The 15,754-nt window shown below is 44.4% G+C and overlaps 1 long non-coding RNA gene across 1 annotated transcript in view; it reads right to left on the reverse strand.

Moving 5' to 3' along the window:
* Positions 1–14,501, reverse strand: part of LOC132394982 (uncharacterized) — a 70,672-nt gene extending 56,171 nt beyond the window's left edge. The window contains exons 1-2 of the long non-coding RNA XR_009512473.1: positions 14,378–14,501; positions 12,900–13,143 (exon numbers count right to left, since the gene is read on the reverse strand). This is a non-coding gene — a long non-coding RNA (uncharacterized LOC132394982). The remainder of the gene's footprint in view (positions 1–12,899; positions 13,144–14,377) is intronic.
* Between the last annotated feature and the right edge of the window lie 1,253 nt (positions 14,502–15,754).

Here is a 15,754-nt window from a genome sequence, read left to right on the forward strand (position 1 = left end):
ACTTCCCTTGAAAATGATTCAGTTCCTTTAAACGTTTCTCTCGCCTTGACATCGGGTGATCACAGGCTCGAGATGGCATTTTGTGGAAGGAAACTGAAGGGCTCACTGTTTCCTTCACAACGTCGGACAGAATGGCGGAATTGTTTTTTGGTTGCTTCCTAGTGTGATGTAACTCAACAGGAATGCATGGTCTGCCAGTCAACATTTCCAAGAACAGCTTTGTCATGTGAATGACTGCTAATGAATGAGATACAGATATATTTATTAAAGTACAGAAAGCTGAAGCTTTTGAATTGTGGCTTGGTAGGCAATTAAAATAACAAATCCCCATTGAAGGGCACATAATTTCAAGCTGAATTACAGGGTCAGAGGAAGCTTCTTCTTATCTTTTATGGTCATCACTTGAGCAAAGACAAAGTAAAATGAATGTTTGAATGCTTTTAGATTCCTTAATGAGGACAAACAAATGATGCAAAGCATCTTGTGGCTATTCCAATGCAAATTAAATATTCATACACCAAGCACTATTGTGCATCTATCTTTACAATGTTAAATTGCCATGAGATTGCATTAGAGAGGTTCATGTACAACGTTGTAAAGTGTCATATATCAGTTGGATGTTTAAAACTGAATACTATAAGAATGATATTGAAATTCAAATCTCCCACCCAATTGGGAACAGGTATAATACACAGCTTGGAAGGGTGAGAAGATTATGAGAACCTTTTAATCACTGGTTCAGTCAAAGTTGAAGCTCTGTGTCCAGTTCTGGCTGCTATACTTCAGAAAGTTTAAAGTCTTTAGAGGTGGTGCAGAGGAAAATAAACTTAGTCATTACAAGGATGAGAATTTTTACTTTATGTATAGACTGCAAAACTATGGTTGTTCATCCTGGATCAGGGAACATTTGCAAGAAGATCTGGTGAAGATCAGGAGAATGTAGATAGAAACCATTCTTATTTACAGAGGGGCAAAGAACACAGTGACAGTGACATACCACAACGGAGGTTAGCAAAAGAACTAACAACTACGATGATTATGACAACACACACAAAATGCTGGAGAAACTCAGCACACCAGGCAGCAGCTACAGAAAAGAGTACAGTTGAAGTTTCGGGCTGGGATCCTTCTTGGATTTCCAGCATCTGCTTATTTTCTCTTGTTTGTGTTTGAACCATGATGATTATGACTTTTCCAAGATTCTGATTTAATTTTGACGAAAAGTTATTGACATGTTATTTTAACTCAATTTTTCCTTCTCCTCTGATGTTGCATGAGCTGCTAAGTGTTTGCATTTATAAGTTACATAATGAACTTTGTGGACATGAATTCAATTGGAATGCAGTTTGGGAACTCTGGCCAGTGTGAGAGGAACAAATAAAATCATGGTGCTGTGCTTCATGGTAATATTTTGTAAAAAGTGATTTGACTAAAACGTGACTAATACAGTAGTCAAAGGATCCCATCTGAATAAATGATACATTCAACTTTGAACTTTGAGCAGTGAAAGGAGGGTGGGGGACAGGAACACTGTTTCTTATGAAGGGGATAATTGTGGTTAGAAAATGAATGCTTTTGTAGGCTGTGTTATTTATAGTGGAAGGGAATCATTGGATGGGAGAGAAAATGAAATCTATCAATAGTCATAATATAAAATAAGCTATTGTATAATTGGATGACATGCACAAAAATTAAGTGCCAGAATGAATGCTGGCTTTACGGAGAAATAATATACCCAGAGTAGCTGTGTGAGTGAGAGGACTTACACTGGTCAATACGCAATGGGGAAATCTAAGGGAAGGAAAGATGAGGAAAACAATTGCAGTGGTCCATTCCATGCAGGTTTTTCATAAAAGAAAGGTCTGAAGTGGACAAAATGGTGGAACAGGAGAGGAAAGCATGTGTATAGTACTGTGCAAAAGGCTTAGGCACATGAATATAGCTTGTGTGCCTTAGACTTTTACACAGTACTGTAGTAATTTCACATATTGCACTGTACTGCTGCTGCTAATTAAGCAAACAAATTTCATGACATATGTGAGTGATGATAAACCTGATTCAGCTATGGGTTTCTATTGTGGACTGAGAGTGGGAAGCAGGCAGGGAGAAGGCAAACATGGTTGGGGAAAGGGGAAGGGAGAGGGGACGGAGCACGACGTACCAGACAGACATTTTGTAATGATCAATAAGCCAGCTGCTTGGAATCAACTGACTTTGGTTGGTGTCTTGGGGCTGGGTATGTCTGTACCCACACCACCCCCTGCTCCTGGCACTCCTTCTCTGCTGCCGTCATACATCCCCCGGCAGTGCTTGGCCCTCGCCAGTCCCAACATCTTTTGCTCCCATCAGGTTTACAAACTTGCTCACCACTCCACCTTGACAAATACAGTACCATGCAAAGGTCCGTATGTAGAACAAGAACATAGAAACATAAAAATCTACAACATATTATAGGCCTTTCAGCCCACAATGTTGTGCTGACCATGTAACTTACTCTAGAAACTGCGTAGAATTTCGTTACCACATTCCCCTCTATTTTTCTAAGCTCCATGTACTTGTCTAAGAGTCTCTTAAAAGACCTATTGTATCCACCTCTACCACCATCGCTGATAGTGCATTCCACGCACACGTCACTCGCTGTGTGAAACACATACTTCTGACATCCCCTCTGTACCTACTTACAAGCACCTTAAAACTGTGCACCCTCATGTTAGCTATTTCAACCCTGGGGAAAAAGCCTCTGGCTATCCACACGATCAATGCCGTTCAGCATCTTATATGCCTCTATCAGGTCACCTCTCATCCTCTGTCACTCCAAGGAGAAAAGGCCAAGTTCACTCTACCTATTCTCACAAGGCATGATCTCCAATCCAGGCAACATTTTCGTAAATCTCCCCTGCACCTTCTCTATAGTATCCACATTCTTTTTTGTAATGAGGCGACCAGAACTGAACACAGTACTCCAAGTGGGGTCTAACTAAGTTCTTATGGAGCTGTAACATTACCTCACAGCTCCTGAACTCAATCCCATGGTTGATGAAGGCTAACACACCATATGTCTTCTTAACAACACCATCAACCTGGGCAGCAAATTTGAGAGTCCTAAGAACATGAACTCCAAGATCTCGCCGATCCTCCATACTGTCAAGTGTCTTATTATTAATATTATTTTCTATCTTTAAATTTGACCTCCTGAAATGAATCACATCACACTTATCTGGGTTGAACTCCATCTGCCACTTCTCAGCCCAGTTCTGCATCCTATCGATGTCTCACTGTGACCTCTGACACCCTCCAGCCTATCCACAACACCCCCAACTTTTGTGTCACCAGAAAACTTACTAACCCACCCTTCTGCTTCCTTATTCAGGTTATTTATAAAAGTCACAAAGTGGAATTGATCCAGAACAGATCCCTTCAGGACACCACTAGTCACTGCTCTCCATGCAGAATATGTATCACCCACAACCACCCTTTGCTTTCTGTCGGCAAGCTAATTCTGGATCCACAAAGCAATGTCCCCTTGGATCCCATGTGTCATTACTTTCCGAATGAACCTTGCATGGGGAACCTTATCAAAAACCTTACTGAAATCCATATGACCATATAACAATTACAGCACGGAAACAGGCCATCTTGGCCCTTCTAGTCCGTGCTGAACACTTACTCTCACCTAGTCCTACTGGCCTGCACTCAGCCTATTACCCTCCATTCCTTTCCTGTCCATATACCTATCCAATTTTACTTTAATACCGAACCTGCCTCTACCACTTCTACTGGAAGCTCGTTCCACACAGCTACCACTCTCTGAGTAAAGAAATTTCCCCTCGTGTTACCCTTAAACTTTTGCCCCCTAACTCTCAACTCATGTCCTCTTGTTTGAATCTCTGCTCCTCTCAATGGAAAAATCCTATCCACGTCAACGTCTATCCCCCTCATAATTTTAAATACCTCTATCAAGTCCCCCCTCAACCTTCTACACTCCAAAGAATAAAGACCTAACTTGTTCAACCTTTCCCTGTAACTTATGTGCTGAAACCCAGGTTACATTCTGGTAAATCTTCTCTGTACTCTTTCTATTTTTTTGATATCTTTCCTATAATTCGGTGTCTATACTATACACTACATTCACCACTCTACTTTCATCTATGTGTTTTGTTACATCCTCAAAGAATTTAGTCAGGTTCGTAAGGCATGACCTGCCCTAGACAAAGCCATGCTGATTATCCTTTGTCAGATTATGTCTCTTCACATGCTCATAAATCCTGCCTTTCCAACTACTTGCACACCACTGAAGTAAGACTCTCTGGTCTATGATTTCCTGGGTTATCTCTACTCCCTTTCTTGAACAAGGGGACAATATTTGAGACCTTCTAATCATCTGGTACTTCCCCTATCCCTATTGATGATGTAAATATCATTGCCAGAGGCTCAGTAAGATCCTCCCTCACTTCCCACAGTAGACTAGGGTTTATCTCGTCTGGTCCCAGCGACTTTATCTAACTTAATACCTTTCCAAAGCTCCAGCACATCCTCATTCTTAATGACAATACACTCAAGCATTTCAGTCCAGAGTAAGTCCTCCCCACAATTGCCAAAGTCAGTTTCACTGGTGGATACTGAAGCAAAGTATTCATTAGTACCTTTGCTACCTCCTCTGACTCCATGCACACGTTTCCACTTTTGCTTCTGATGGCTCATCCTCTTGCTCTTCACTTACTTGTAGAATGCCTTGGGGTTTTCCTTAATCCTGCTCAGCAAGACCACTTTATGGCGCCTTCTGGTTCTCCTAATTTCATTCTTGAACATAGAAATGTTACCAGGTTGGGATATGGCCCAAGTGCGGAGTGAGAGACAATGAAGCAGGTTGACAGTTCACAAACTCTTGCGAACAGTGTTTAAGGGAAAATAACCAATAAATGCTAGGCCAAATAGGGCCGTTAACTAAAACTCTCAAATGGGAACCGAAGCCTGTACCGTGGCTGAAAAGGAAATCCAAACATTAAACAAGTACCACTAGTCTTCAAAGTCAGTTGACTCAAAAGTCCAATTTCTCAGGGAAAAGGCTAAAAGCAAATAGGCAACGAAGTGTTGCTGTTCTCTGTCCAAGTTTCGACATGCACTACGACAAGAAGTATGGAGTTAAATACTATCACGATTAAATAATAATTAGCTGACACGTTCAAATTCACAAGCGCAATTGCCATATCTACCTCGCTACTGAATCCGTGTTGTGACAGCCCCCCCCACCGCCAGGCACAGCCCCTGAGGCGCCACAGACCTGTGTCCGGTGCAAGTCCCGGATCAGCGACTTGTCCAATATGTCCTTTGCCGGGATCGAAGTGCATTCTTCTGGGCCGTACCCTTCCCAGTCCACAAGGTACTGGATCTTACCACGTACCCGGGAAGATGCCAGGAGGTGCCGCACAGTGTAGACAAGGGAACCATCTGCCAGGTGGGGAGGTGTCGTGACTGGGGACAGGGGAGAGGTAGTAACCAGCCTGAGCTGGGAAACATGGAATACTGGGTGGGTCTTCAGTGATGCTGGTAGACGCAATCTATAGGACACCTTGGTGACAGCCTTTTCCACTACAGATGGTCCCACGTAATGCGGTGCCAATTTCCGGTTCTCACCTTTCAGGGGAAGATCCCGTGATGCCAGCCAGACTGCCTCTCCTGGCTTGAATGGCCTTACCCGTCGGCGGAGCCGATCAGCCTGCCGGGAATGCTGTTTCTGGACATGGTGCAGAGAAGCCCTGGCTCGTCTCCAGGTGCACTGGTAACACTGGATCAGCTGTTCAGCCGCAGGAACCCCTACATCGATCTCCCGATCAGGGAAGAGCGGTGACTGGAATCCCTTCTGGCATTCAAAGGGAGACATACCGGTGGTGGATGACGGGAGATTATCGTGGGTGATCTCTGCCCAAACCAATTGGAGGCTCCAGGACGTGGGGTTGGAAGAGGGAAGACAGCGCAGGGTTGTCTCCAACTTCTGGTTCACTTTCTGAGTCTGGCCATTAGATTGTGGGTGGAAGCCAGACGAGAGGCTGGCTGTGGCTCCAACAAGAGAGCAGAAAACCTTCCAAAAGTGGGAAGTGAACTGTGGTCCACGATCAGACACTATGTCTTGAGGAAAGCCATGGAGCCTGAACACATGTTGAACCATGAGTATGGGAGCCTTGAGAAGGCAATGAAGTGGGCAGCCTTGGAAAATCGATCCACCACGACCAAAATGGTGGTGCTTCCATTAGACAGGGGCAGAGCAGTGATGAAATCTACTGAGAGGTGAGACCAGGGGTGATGGGACACAGGCAGTGGACATGACAGATCTGCAGGACACTGGCATGATGTCTTGTTCCGAGCGCAGGTGGGACAGGCAGATACAACGTCATGGACATCCTGGGACATAGATGACCACCAAAATTGTCTCTTTATAAATTCTTGAGTTTGTAGAATTCCCAGACATCCAGCCAGCTGAGAGGAGTGACCAATAGATTGCATCTACCAGCAGGGACAAAAAAACAGTTGAAGGGTCCCCCATCCAGGCCTGGATCTAATTGTTGAGCGGCCCTCACCTCTGCCTCTATCTCCCAGATCACTGGAGCAGTGATACACGAGTGAGGAAGAATGGGCTCTGGACCGGCATTCCCCTCAGATCCGTCAACCTGCTGGAAGAGAGCGTCGGCCTTTGTATTCTTGCTGCCGGGACGATAAGTGAGGACAAAATTGAACCGTGCGAAGAAGAGAGCCTACAGGGCTTGACGAAAGTTGAGTTCCTGAGCATCCTGAATATCGGAGAGGTTCTTGTGATCTGTCCAGACCACCAGGAATGGATGCTCTGTCCCCTTCAGCCAGTGTCACCATTCCTCCAGGGCCTCCTTGACAGCCACAAGCTCCCAGTTCCCAACGTCATAATTCCTCTCGGCCGGAGTTAAGCGACGGGAAAGAAAGGCGCAGCCGGCTATCTGCAGATGAGCACTGAGAGAGGACAGCTCCAATGCCGACCTTGGATGCATCCACCTCGACAATGAATGGCTGAGGTGGGTCTGGGTGTTGCAGCAGTGGAGGAACGTCGCTTTAGCTCTGAAGATGCTTGGTCGGCATCATCCGTCCAAAGGAATCCTGCCGAGGTCTTCTCGGTGAGTGCATTAATCAGAGCCGTGATAGAGCTGAAACTCCAGATGAAGCGGCGATAAAAGTTTGCAAACCCCATGAAGCGCCGCACCTGTTTGACTGTAGACGGCTTGGGCCACTCTGCAACTGCCTGAACTTTACTAGGATCCACTTGAACACTGGATGGGGTAAGTATATAGCCCAAAAATGGTCTTTATGGAATTCCCATTTTTCAGGCTTGGTGCACAGGTTATCTCAAGAAGGTGCCTGAGTACTCTTACAACATGCTGGACGTGCTCCTGATGAGAGCGGGAATAGATAACGATGTCATCTAAATACACAAACACAAAATGGTTCAACATGTCCCTGAGAATATTGTTAACTAAAGCTTGGAATACAGCGGGGCATTGGCCAGACCAAAAGGCATCAGCAGGTATTCATAGTGACCATTAGAGGTGTTGAAAACCGTTTTCCGCTCATCGCCTTCTCTTATGTAAATCAGATTGTAAACATTGCGCAGATCAATTTTGGAAAATATTGTTGCTCCCTGGAGATGTTCAAACGCAGACGCCAGCAAGGGAAGAGGGTAGGGGTTCTTCACAGTGATGTTGTTCAGTGGCCGATGATCGATGCAGGGATGGAGCTTGCCAGCTTTCTTGCCCACAAAATAGAAGCCCACTCCTGCCGGTGAGGTTGACAGATGGATAAACCCCATGCTCAATGCCTCCTTCATGTATTCCTCCACGGTCACCGTTTCAGGACGAGAGAGGAAAAAGAGCTGCCCCCAGGGAGGACTTCTGCCAGGTCGGAGATCTATGGCACAGTCATATGGCCGGTGTGGGGACAGGGTGGTGGCCTTTCTTTTACTGAAAACCTCAAGGAGATCCACATATTCAGTCGGAATCCCAGATAGGTCCGCATCCTTAGCTGACAGAGGAGGGGGTTGATGGAACACAGCTTGAGCTGGACCCAGACAGGTAGACAGGCATGTCGGTCCCCACTCTTGGAGAATGTTTAGAGACCAATCGATCCATGGGTTATGTCAGGATAACTAGGGGAGACCAAGTACCAGTAGCAGTTCAGGTGAATTAACCAGATAGAAAGATATTTCTTCATGGTGGTTGCCTTTGAGCACCAGTTGGAGGGTTTGGTTGGTCCCCAGAGGCTGACTGTCCAGCACCTCGACGTTGACCTTTTCTCTTAATTACTGAGTTGGAACTCCCCATCTCTGAGCAAGAGAGATGTCCATAAGATTCCTGGCTCCACCGGAGTCAATAAATGCCCTAAGTTCATGGGTCTGAGACCTCCATGACATGGAAGCTGCGAGTATTACAGGATTAGGGGAAGCTGACTGAAGAGAGAACTGACCCTTCTGGACTCCATTACCCACTGACAGGCATCCTCTTTTACTGGACGTCTGGAACGTGCTGCCCGGAAGTGTCCTGGATCATCAGAATAGAGGCAGGAACCTGTTCTCCAGCGCCGCTATCGTTCCTCCTGAGACAGGCGCATGCGCTCTACTTGCGTAGGCTCCTCTGTGGGCCGGGTGCTGGGTGGTGAGGGAGGGAGAGAGGGTGAGGAACGACAGTGATCGGGTGAGGGAGGGAGAGAGGGTGAGGAAAGATGGTGATCAGGTGAGGGAGGGTGAGAGGGTGAGGAACGACAGTGATCGGGTGAGGGAGGGAGAGAGGGTGAGGAACGACAGTGATCAGGTGAGGGAGGGAGAGGGTGAGGAACGACAGTGATCGGGTGAGGGAGGGAGAAAGGGCGAGGAACGACAGTGATTGGGTGAGGGAGGGAGAGAGGGTGAGGAACGACAGTGATCGGATGAGGGAGGGAGAGAGGGTGAGGAAAGACAGTGATCGGGTGAGGGAGGGAGAGAGGGTGAGGAACAACAGTGATCAGGTGAGGGAGGGAGAGAGGGCGAGGAACGACAGTGATCAGGTGAGGGAGGGAGAGAGGGCGAGGAACAGCAGTGATCAGGTGAGGGAGGGAGAGAGGGTGAGGAACAACAGTGATCAGGTGAGGGAGGGAGAGAGGGTGAGGAAAGACAGTGATTTAGCAGCACGTAGGAAGTTTGAAACATTCTTTCCCCATGCTAGTCAGTTACCCGGTCGTCAACTCTATTAGCCAGATTAATCAGGTCATCCGGACTACCCTGCTCATCTCACACAGTGGTCTCATGCCGGACCCCTGCATTCAGTCGACGCTGGAAGGCAGTGATGAGAGATCTCTCATTCCATCCCATCTCTACTGCAAGGGTACGGAATTTGACTACATAGGCTCTCACCGTTCCTCTGCCTTGGCGCAGGTCCAAGAGTTGGTGGGCAACCTTCTGACCCCATACTGGAAGGTCAAAAATCCTCCTTAACTCTGCCACGAAATGTCAGAGCAACTGGGCTGTGGGGTATCCTTGCTCCCGTAAAGCGTTGAGCAGGCTGAGTGGAGGTCCGTCAAGAAGATTGACCATGTATGCCAATTTTCATATGTCATCACCAAAACGACCAGGCTGGGCTTGGGTCAGCTCGCATTGGTAATACAATTCCTGCAGCCATTGGGATCACCAGAATATCTGCCTGGTCGTGGAATACTCAGTTCCTGAACGGTTGTGGGAGTCGGATCTGGTCTGGGCGCGGGAGCAGGAGCATTAGTAGCAGAGACTGTCGAGCAGCAGCGAGATGCTGGGAGTGGGACTGAGGCAGCCTGAAGCTGCTGAATGGAGCTGGCAAGAATGTTAATGGCTGTCAGCTGATGCTGGCTGTTCACAGTACGTTTGCAGATAGCAGCCTTGACTGCGGAAATTGCAGACACTTGGGTCCAATTGTCTGTGGTGAGCTGTTGAACTGTTGTGGCGAGGGACGATACCTGTTCTTCCAAGTGAGACTGGGCTTGGCAGTCCGTAACTTCACTGAGAACAGACAAGCCTTTAGCTTGAGTCCTACCTGATCACTGAATCTCATGACTAAGGTCAGCTGCTGTCGCTCTCTCTCTCTCTCTCTCTCTCTGCTGGGTCCATCTTTGGTGTGTTCGAGACTTGCTGTCACCAGGTTCGGATATGGCCCAATTGCGGAGTGAGAGACACTGAAGCAGGTTGATAGTTCACAGACTCTATTGCGAACAGTGTTTAAGGGAAAATAAACAATAACCACTAAGCCAAATAGGGCTGTTAACTAAAACGCTCAAATGGGAACCGAAGCCTATACTGCAGCTGAAAAGAAAATCTAAATATTAAATGAATACCGCTAGTCTTCGAAGTCAGTTGACTCAAAAGTCCAATTTCTCAGGGAAAAGGCCACAAGCAAAACAGACAGCAAAGTGTTGCTGCTCTCTGTCCAAGTTTCGACAGGCACTAGGACAACAAGTACGGAGTTAACCCTAACACTGTAGAGGGTATATTGACTGGTTGCATCACAGCCTGATTTGGAAACACCAGTGCCTTTGAACAGAAAATCCTGTGTTTGTCATATACTGCATAATAATAACTTGGATGAGAATGCTGGCCTCATGATTAGTAAGTTTGCAGGTGACACAAAATTGGTCATAGACCTGACAGTGCAAAAGGTTGTTTAAGGTTACAGCAGGGGAAGTAGACAAAGGAATGGTAGGTGGAACTTTACTTGGAGAAATGCCCGGCGATGCACTTGAGAAGTTAAACCACAGCAGGATGCATACAGGAAAAGGCAGGGTCCTGAGAAATGTTGTTGAATAGACTTAGGGATACACGCACATGTTTCTCTGAAAACAGCAGTACGCAGAGACCGAGAAGTGAAAAAGGCACCTGACAACGATGCCTTCAGCATCCAAGGCATTGGCTCATGAGTGATAGAAAACTCAGGGTCATGTAGGGGGAAAGGGTTAGAATGATCTTAGAATAGGTTATAAGGTCGGCACATCATTGTGCGCTAAAAGGCCAGTACAGTACTATAATGTAACATTCCATGTTCTGGTTTCTAATACAAGAGTCAGGACATCATGTTTACAGCTGTTTAAAATTTTTTGGTTCAGCTACACATAGAGTGTAGTGTGCATGATCTAGAGAAGGTAGAGAAACAATTCTCAAGGATGTTTCCTGAATTGTGAGGTTTCAGTTATAGCTCAGCATTAGATAGCCTGGACCTCTTTTACCTGGGGCAAAGGAAACTGAGAGATGGCACAATAGAAGTATGTAAAATTATAGAAGGCAGATCGTCTGGGTCTGTTTATCATTGTAGAGGTTTTGGAAACTAGTGGGCATAGGTTTAAGAAGAGAGGCAGGAAGTTTAAAGGGGATTGAGGGGTAAATAATTTACACAACTATACATTGCTATCTGGAATGAACTTCCAGAGAAGAAAGTGGATACATGAGAGGCAACAACATTTAACAGGCATCTGGACTGATAATTAAAACATGTAAGGCATAGAGGGATATAGAATTAATGCAAGAGAATGTGATTAGTATAGACTTGTATGGTTGTTGGCTGAAGGAACTGGTTCTATGGCTTTGTGACCCTGGTAAACCAAGAACGGTATTATCATGTCATAGAGTTAAAGCTTTTCAGCAAAGAAAACACAGTGCAATACTTTTATAGAACTACTTATTTGTGCCTTTGTATCTCCCTTTCCAGTTACTTGCAAAACAAAGAGTGATTTCCAGAATTGCCAGAGCATGACAACACATTGCAAGCTCTTTCTGGAGCCCTACATATTGCTAATACAAAAGCCCGAAAGCACACCTCACCAGGCTCAAAGACAGCCACTATCCCACTGCTATAAGACCTGAATGGCCCCTTGAAAGAAAAGGACTCTTAACTTCACAAACTACCTAGCTGTGGCATGCACCTTATTGTCTACTTATACTCACACATTCTCCATAACTGTAACATTTTTTTTTACATTCTGTGATTGATTTTCACATGTACTCCCACAATGTACTGACACGGTAAAATGATCTGTGTAGATATCATGCAAAACAAAGTACATGTACCAATTTAACAATTTGATCTAATTTTGAGTAGCTACATACTGCAGGCACTGAAAACCTGAATAAAAACACAAGCTACTGGAAATAGTTCAGACTATGTGGAGTGAGAAAAAGAATTAATGTTCAAGCTTGTCAGCTTTCAATCAGCTTGATAAAACCTCAAATGAAGTTCCTAAAAGAGAAAGATGCATGAAGAAAACAGTATGTGTGAGATGAAGTAGTGACCAGTGGAGACTAATTATCATCAATAGAGCGGAAGCTGACGTTAGTCAAGGCTTATTTATAACAGCTTCAAAGATCAAAGTTTAAAGTAAGCTTATTATCGAAGTACATGCATGTCACCATATGCTACCTGAGATTTATTTTCTTGCAAGCATTCACAATAACTACAAGGAAACACAATAGAATTGATATATAACCAGCACACAACAAAGACAGACAAACAACTGATGTGCAAAAGACAACAAACTGTGCAATTACAAAAAGAGAACAAACGGAATAATAATAAATAAATAAAGAAGCAATAAATATTGAGAACATGAGTTAAAGACTCCTTGAAACTGAATCCATAAGATGCAGAACAGTTCAGTGAAAAGGTGAGTGAAGTTGAAAGAAGTTATCTCGTCTGGTTCAAGAGCCTGATAGCTGAAGGGTAATAACCGTTCCTGAACCTGGTGGTGTGTGATCTGAGACTCCCATACCTCCTTCCTGATGACAGCAGTGAGAAGAAAGAATGGGCCTGGATGGTGGAGCTCATTGATGATGGATGCTGCTTTTCTGTGACAGCCTTTTTTGCAGATGTGCTCAGTGATGGGGAGGGCTTTACCTGGGGTGGACTGGGCTGTACCCATTACTTCTTGTCAGTTTTCCATTCAAGGTTGTTGGTGCTTTCATATCCGGCTGTGATGTAGCCAGTCAGTATACTCTCCACTGTGAATCTATAGAAGTTCGTTAAAGTTTCAGGTGACGTGCTGAATCTTCGCATTTAAGAAAGTAGGGGTGCTGCTGTGCTTTCTTTGTAATGACACATGCTGGACTCAGGACAGATCCTCTAAAATGATAACGTTTTTCTGTCAGGAAGTAAAATAGATAGAAAGACATGATGAAAATATAAAGGTATTATGAAAAATGTGATAAAGTAAAATTGGAAATCTAAGTAGAGAATCAAAATTTTGCATCGTCCTGGCTAATAACCATATAACCATATAACAATTACAGCATGGAAACAGGCCATCTCAGCCCTTCTAGTCCATGCCGACGCTTACACTCACCTAGTCCCACTGACCCGCACTCAGCCCATAACCCTCCATTCCTTTCCTGTCCATATACCTATCCAATTTTACCTTAAATGACAATACCGAACTTGCCTCTACCACTTCTACTGGAAGCTTGTTCCACACAGCTACCACTCTCTGAGTAAAGAAATTCCCCCTCGTGTTACCTTTAAACCTTTGCCCCCTAACTTTTGCCCCATAACATGTCCTCTTGTTTGAATCTCCCCTGCTCTCAATGGAAAAAGCCTGGACACTTGAGTTCATATCCTACCATGATAACCAGAGGATTTAGCCTTAGTTACTGAAATTAATCTGGAACTTTAAAGCTAGTATCAATATTGTGAACTGCTGTATCATGAACATAGTCACCAGAGAAACACTGAAGCTAGTGCATACAGAAATGAGATACCCCTGGAGGAAGAGGCCTGTTTGGCGCAATATTACATGACATTTTTATATGCTAAAGATCAAAGGTAACTGCAGGGTAATTCTATAGTTACAATGTACAGTATCTACTCTTCTTCCTTTGAATTAGATATAATTTGCACATCTCCTTCTTTGCACCCACACTCCAGACACCCAAAGTGCATGTAAGTCAACATTGTCTGGTTTTCAATCAACTGGTGTCCACAGATGCAGAAAACTACTGTTCAGGGCTGCATTTTAAATTTAATCTATTATCGATGTTCAGTTCTGAAGATTGGTTGCTGAAGTTAATATTTGCTCTAACTCCAGAATACATCCTAGCATGAGCCATGAAATTATTGGACATGTCATAATAGCTAAACACGTTTCCGGATCTTGGTAAATGATCTTTTCGCTTTCTGGCTGATGTTTTAAACGTAATGTAGTTAGTGTTTGCTGCCCTCTGAAATGGGCTATTCGTTTCCATGATAATTAGAAATAGACAAGATTGGCAGGCTTTCCCAATGATACTCAGATCGTATAAAAGAACCTAAACAGTAATTCCACCACTTTTCAGGTCATCCATACCAGTTATCAATTCGCTGCGTGAAATTATTATCCTCACCTTGCTTCTGGTCCTTTTTCCAATTAACTCGAACCTGTCTGCTCTGGTTAGACACCTTGCTGACACTAGAAAAGCTTATCTGATTTGCTCTATGAAGGCCCTTCATTAAATCTCTGCTGCATCCACGTTGCCATGCAAACCTTTTCAAACACCGCTTCTGCCTTCAAGAATCATAAGGCATCTCATTCTGTTAATGATTGGCAGTGGATCACTGAGGTCCATGTCATGACATGCTGTTGCCATGACATTTTTAAATTGTGCCAGTCACCCATTCCCTCTTCCCTTTCTCCCTTGCACAACAAGTTAGAGGTTGGCTACAGGGATGCAGGGCTATTATCTATACAATTGATTTAGTTCTTTTCATTAGAACCAACATTCAACAGCATAACTGCAATATGGTCAGAACAGTATTTTAACCATAGTCCTTCGGAGAAGGTCGTGACTCCTGAAATTAAAGCATTTTCTAGCCTAGTAATTTCTCCCATGTCATTGACAGAGAACAGAACAGTTTATTTTCTATTCAGTATAACCATGCACCTAATGAGCACTACACATTGGAAGACAGAAAGTAGCTTGGCCGGATAATGGCTCAGGATTTCCTCCAAACTCTTCCCCTTGTTTTAGATGCTGCTTAAACTTGATTTTTGTTTATTTATTCACCTGATATGAAGATCACTTTCAAGTCCAGTATTTGTTGTTCATTTTTGTTTTAATTTGTTTTTCACTGTAACTCTGTATTTGTGACAATAATAAGCCAATTTTGGTTCCAGTTCTATTGATTTTTCAACCTATTAATCACTGCATTTAGGTGCAAATCAGAATATTTCAGATGGAACTTAAAGGCCACGAAGAGACCAGAGCACTTGAGGATGTCAGATTTTCTTTCTTGAAGGACTTCAACAACCTTCCTTTTTTTCCCAATAATTCACAACCCTTACTATTAGATCTGCCTATTTGTTTGATATTTGCAGACTTACTTAATTATAGAAACATAGCAAACCTACAGCACAATACAGGACCTTCAGCCCACAAAGTTGTGTTGAACATGTCCCTACACTATAAATTACTAGGGTTTCACTTAGCCTTCTATTTTTCTTAGCTCCATGTACCTATCCAAAGGTCTCTTAAAAGACTTTATCGTATCCGCCTCCACCACCATTGCCGGCAGCCCATTCCACACACTCACCACTCTATGCATAAAAAACATACCCCTGACATCTCCTCTGTGCCTACTCCCAAGCACCTTAAACCTGTGTCCTCTTGTGGCAGCCATTTCAACCCTGGGAAAAAGCTATCCAAACTATCTCACCATTGTCTCTCACCATTTTATTCACCTCTATCAGGTCTCCTCTCACCCTCTGTTGCTCCAAGGAGAAA

The sequence above is a fragment of the Hypanus sabinus genome, chromosome 6, assembly GCF_030144855.1.
Source record: "Hypanus sabinus isolate sHypSab1 chromosome 6, sHypSab1.hap1, whole genome shotgun sequence".
Taxonomy (NCBI): Eukaryota; Metazoa; Chordata; class Chondrichthyes; order Myliobatiformes; family Dasyatidae; genus Hypanus; species Hypanus sabinus.